Here is a 6,352-nt window from a genome sequence, read left to right on the forward strand (position 1 = left end):
AAACATGTAGGCAGATGGTATCTTTATCTCCATATTTTTAATTTTAAAACCACACGTTTAAACGCCTGCTGTACAGAAGTTATTAAACTTGATGGCATGATCGCGCGGTTTGCATAAAAGTATAAATATATACAAAGTATAAATTTGCTGAATAACTTCCCCTTACAGTTAGGTATTATATATATTATGATACATATTGATGTATCGATCTGTTATGTAGTTGGCGTATGTACCAAGTTTATATATTTACCATGATGGTTATTAATTGTTTGCATTGTGGATTTTTCTACCTCGAAATTTCTCAGAAATGCCGAAAAAGCCGCATAAATGTTGATAATCCAAGCACTGTATATTCAATGATCTCACACAGCATGGAAAATGGATCACATAATTATATCTTTTTAATAGATTAAATTCTCCATCAATATTGCATCAATCAATCTTATATCCCTACTTGTATCAATTTCCACTCCGTGAATGGAACAACCATTTTTCATTGCCTGCTAACCTCAGCCGATAGCTAGCTGCCACTTTTTCCCGTGTCTAACTGCGACTCCAACGAAATCATTTTTCCGCTCGATCGTTCCCCATCGTTGCTATGTTCCGTGACGGTCGGTTTGATCGACCAACGTCAAGCTTTCGTCTTCCTCGGGCAGAGATAACGAACAAGAGGGAAAGAGTAGTACGAACAGATCGATCGAACTAACAGACAAGAGAGGTAAGTTCGTGAGAAAGCCGCGATCAACAACGGTTTATCCTTATAGCGAGGCGTGCACGCGAACGCGTGTAATGTATAATGCAACGTATAATTAGGCAGATTGCCGGAACTGACACGAGAGGTCCTGGCACAGGTACAAGTGCTCTCGCCAACCTGAAAAGTCGTCTGGCTACGATTCTCCGCTTTAAGTTCAGCATCTTCAAGTATTACTTGCTTGAAATAAAGGATCGTTATAAGTGGAAAGTAAGTTCTTAAGTTTCATTACGTATATAAACGATTTTCGACCTTTTTCGTTTCGTAACACACATAAAGTAATAATTAAAATTCTGTGACACAGCAGAAGATAAATTGTACTTGATTCAAGACAGAACATTCACACCGGGCGGCCACCGTCCTTTAATAAATTTGATAATCGAAGGGAAAAGAAGTCACTGTTTCTGATTAAGTAATCAGATATCGCGTGTTCGAAAAGTTCTTTGGCGGTCGGAAATCACGGACTTATATGGTTAAGATAAAATTCAGAAGATTTTAATTTTTTCGTTTTAATAAATCAAATATTTGTTGTATAATTTGCATTGGAAGATTGGAATGGGAACAATATCGAAATTATTATTTCCAGGAAAATATATAGGAAAATCGTCTGCTATGTTAGTTGCGTTTAACTATAAAAGAGAAGAATATTAGCTGTACAATTTTTTAAGTCCACTCGAAATTTTTTACAAAAAGAATTAATTTTCACAGAGATATATCATACTCGTAATTTCGTGTTGCCATATAAGTGTTTGTTAGTTTTCTATTTTTAACAACGAATACTAATGTCGAAAACTATTTCCATGTACATTCATTTCTCTCTGTTGTTTTACATCTTTCGGGCTAACGTTGGTTTTATGCATGCTGTATCGGAATGCAAACTCAAGGGTTGCAGGAAAGTACGAATAATGAATATCGATGTCGAAGAACGAATTTACCACGTGCTGTTTGCCAACGTTTATTTAGGATCGACGTATAATTGATTTTTAAAAATAACCTACGTGTTTACGCTCTATGTTAACATTCACAAAATACAATATCTTGTCTACTGTAGAAAACAAGGCTGGAAACTGGCGAATAATCCTATTTCTTGATACGACAAACCAAATTGTTTGATACGAACACAGAATATAGAATAAATTACGAATAAAAAGTAATATGCATACAGAATATTGCTATATGAATGCAAATATTGTAGCGATATTCAAATATTTTGACATAACTGTGTCGTGTGGGTTGTAGTTGTCATGTTATTCGATCCGTAGCAGTCATTTACGGTAAAATTTTCGTTAAACGAATCAAGGTATGTAGAGAGCGAGCCACATAAAGTGTTATAAGCTGTTTCCTTCGAAACAGATATCGGTTCGTTCTTCCTTTTTCTCAAATTAAGTGGGACAGGAGACTAATTACACATTTTGAGTGCAAAAATTTGTGGTGGAGTTTCCTTTCACTTTTTCGAAGCGGAGTGGCGTGGTTATTAACTTTTTGTTATTTAGTGACATTAATTTGAAACTTTGCTTTTTATTCTGCAGGCTGGAACAGCTACGAATATTTATCTCGTGATGGAGAATTTTGCATTATTAAGGTAGGGGGTAGGCTTTATTTTTACTTACTTTTAAAGATTATTTGTCAATAATTCTCATGTAGTTCAGAATACAATGATTCCTATTTTTCTACGATAAACTATTCTTCTTATCGTATTTCTTGGCATTTATAAATTAATAAAATTTATATCATGAACAATATCTATATAACCCACAAGCAAAAGTAACAAAAAAGCATTGAAATTTAGGCTTTGGAATTTAACGATAGAAATCCTGGAATTTGAAACTTAATTGTCATTTTTCATTAATAATAAACATTATTGAAGTCTTATGAATTGTACAATGTCGCATTAATATAATAGAAGATTCTATGTTTTCTACTTCTTGTTTCGCGCAGAATCACCCCCTTTCCGCTTGTACCAGCTAGTTACCAACCACCCTGTATAAATGACTCTTTCAGTAGCCAAACTGATCATTTCCATTGTTCTTCAAAATTGTCGATTTCACGATTCACATACAAGTAATATTTAATAAACTCATTTATGAATTCAATCTACTCATTTAATAAACTCATTCACCATAGAAAGATAGTACAAACGATCGTAAGTTACACTGTAAAATAACAAAGATAAAGAAACTTTGAATTCATCAACTTGTAATTGATCGAAGTGATTTGTAATCGATTGAAACGGTGCACCGGGAAAGAAACAAAAGCTTTCAGATCGTCCGGAGACTTTTATTTCTTCCATGACACGACGCATGTTAACACTGATATACCGAATGCTCAAGCACAAAATCAATTACGTGTACGGAGCTGGTATTATGCAAATGTCGATCGCGCGTGTTTAGTTTAGTACACGCGTTATTTCCATTTTATAGTTTCGCTCGCGACGCAACGAGCGCAACCCTTCTTGACACCTCCGCGATACGCAATAAAATATAATCTGACCAAGGTAATTTTATCTTCCGCGTTCGCCCATAAATCTCCCGTCGTTGAATTAATTTTCCCTCTCGTACGCTGCCGCGCCGCCTCGTAATGCGTCGACCGGTTGAGCAATCGTACGATTAAACGTAAACGCGCGCTAATATATTGTACTTAAAGGTTCGAAGCGTTTCAACTGCGGATAATAAACTGGTAGTAGGTTAATCGCCTTTGGTGCCGCTTGTTTCAGCCTCTGTGGTTTAGGGAAACTCCACGATTGAGAAAACATTTCTTTTGCATTAGGTGAAACTGATCAAGTGTCGGCGTTTCTCTGATTAGCGTATTCACTGTTATAACAGATAACGTTACATTTATTTCTAGATTTATATCAGTGATATTTGTTGGTAATCGCGTGTATGTTTTATCAGATTACGATGTTTCAATTGATTTGTATTTTGCATGTTATATTAACCTTAGGAGGTTAATGTATTCGTGTTGTGTAATATATGTGTACAAGGGAAATATTTTCTCGTAAGTGGTAATGGGAAATAGTATGAAACTGTAGTTATGTTGATTCGTAGAGTATCTTCGTTCTACGTAATGGATAAACACATTGGTTTCCATTTATTTCATTTACAAATTTGATTATCTCGTATCTTGTCTTCTATGCATCGATGCGATTCGATTTGCGAAGGATTAAAAATACCAATTGATATTATTACGTTGACTCAAGGTCTATTTTAAAAAAGTCAAGATTCTAATCGTACTATCAGTTACTTATAAAAAAGAAAGCTACCAAAAATACAAGAGTGAATGAAATAATTTTCCCAAATACCAAGGTTATTTTAATCTCACCACTTCACTGCTTGTTATAAATGATATTTACAATTCAATATTACACGCTAATAAAAACATAAAATATTCATTAAATAAATCATGTACATACGTAGGAAGATGGTAACGACTATGAGAATGTAGAAAATATAGAAATTAAAAAAGATACGAAGAGATTGTTTTCTCGGAATAATCTTCAGAAGTTTAATGATATTCCCCGTCTAACGTTAAACGGTAACAAAGACATAAAACTTCAAGAAATAAATGATGTATGTAAGGAGATGGAAAGGACTGTGAGAACGTACAAAAACCGAGAATTTAAATCGAGAAAGAATGCCTGTTCAAGGCGGGGTTAAGCACGTAACGAGCTTTAGTCGTAAGAAATCGACGAACGCCTTTATTCGGAACGAGAGATATGTATGTGTACTTGTTTTGTGCGGTACGGTATAATGACGGGTTGAAGAACGATCGACCGCAGAATGATTGTGATCAAAACCGCGAATATTTTCAGATCCTTAATTTTCGAGAAAGCGACCTGGTCGTGTACTCGATCAAAGGATGCCTGCACTTGAGTTCCGTGTTTCTGATTTCCAATTTGTAAATGTCCTTATCTTCTTTCCCTTTACCCGGTCATCGCGTGAATGCTAACATTTATCCGACACCTTTATCTTTGACATAAGTATGGAGTCGAAAGGTACGGCAATAACATATTGTGCATCCTATACGTATGTAATTCACACACGTTGCCTTATATGGATCGTAAATCACAATATAAAAGATGAAAATTTACGTGAGAGACAGAAACAAATATGAACCTTTAATAATTGTATTTCATGTGTTCTTCTTTTCTTTTTTTTTTTTTTTTATCAATTGTGTAATATTAGGTCGCCCGAAAAGTTTCTTTCGTTTTGTAAGGAAATAATGGATGCACAATATTTTTCGTTTTATACTATTTTATCGAATTACGTATGATCCATTTTGTTCTATCAAAATAAAGATCACAACGTTCGACAGATTAGGTTTCATGTTTGTATAAAGATGCATCGTTGTAAAAGACGTGTCTGTAAAAGAAAGACACTTTTCGAACAACCTAATATAAGTGGAAATTTACTAGATAATTTGGAAACTATTATTTTAATAATTTTGTATAGACGATTATTTTATAAGAGTTTTAAGTAGTTCATGTCCATATATAACGTATGTAAATTTTTTCGTATTTAATTATCTTTCTTTCATCTGGTCTTTCTTTTTTTAGTAATTACTGTTATGATTGAATAAATATTCCGAATGAAAGTAACGCTATTCGATAGAAAAATATTTATTTCATTTTTGAAGATTCATCGACTGTTAAATCAATACGTTTTAAAGTTTAATGAAGATATACGACAGTTCTTTGACGATTAAAATGTAATATTTAATTGCTGGCTGTCCCTTGTAGGTGAGTCATCCTATTTTTAATCTCTGTCTGAACGAAATTACTTTCACCAAGAGTGAAAACGCTTAATAAGTAACAAACTCATACATTAAAGTCCAACTTACATTCATAATTACTCTTTCTGTAAATCATTCCCTCAGTCATGAGACTGTGCATGAAGAATTGAGCATTTTAACGTGGAGACGTTTTCATTACTGAAACGATATTCAATTTACATTGCTCTATATCAACAATTTTACTCGGGTTTATTCAAAGGAAGATCATAAATCGTATTTTTTAATTTCGCGATTTTTAAAGTACCACAGATATAAAGTATATAATCTTTTTCACTTTCAATATTTTAGAAATCATTACATACGATAATACAAAATTTCTCATAAAAGATAGTTAGTATATTCTGTTCAGCTGAATGAAAAATAAAATTTTTGTCTAATATAGAGTAACAGAGAGAGAGAGAGAGAGAGAGAGAAAGAGAGAGAGAGAGAGAGAGAGAGTCGAGTAAAAATAATTTCAGTATACTTTTCCTAGTCAGAAAGTAATTAACATTTCAGTAAGTCATCCATCGCAATGAATTTACTAAATCGTTTTGTAAGTTTTATCTTCTCTTTATCAAAAGTTTTACATGAAATTGTAGAAAACCATTAATAAATTCGATCAATTTCTTGTTCCTTTCTATTTCTTAGAAATTGATTTTTCTATATCAATCCTCTTAAAATTTTTCTTCTGCAACATCGAAAATAATCTTTTATACGTTTTTATTTCTTGTATTTAAAGGTTACAGATAAACCACATTATCCTTCTCAGCTGCTACTGTCGTTTCATTTTTTTAATAAAATACCTAAAGCATACTGTGTCACTAATATCGCTAT

The sequence above is a fragment of the Bombus huntii genome, chromosome 1, assembly GCF_024542735.1.
Source record: "Bombus huntii isolate Logan2020A chromosome 1, iyBomHunt1.1, whole genome shotgun sequence".
Lineage (NCBI taxonomy): Eukaryota > Metazoa > Arthropoda > Insecta > Hymenoptera > Apidae > Bombus > Bombus huntii.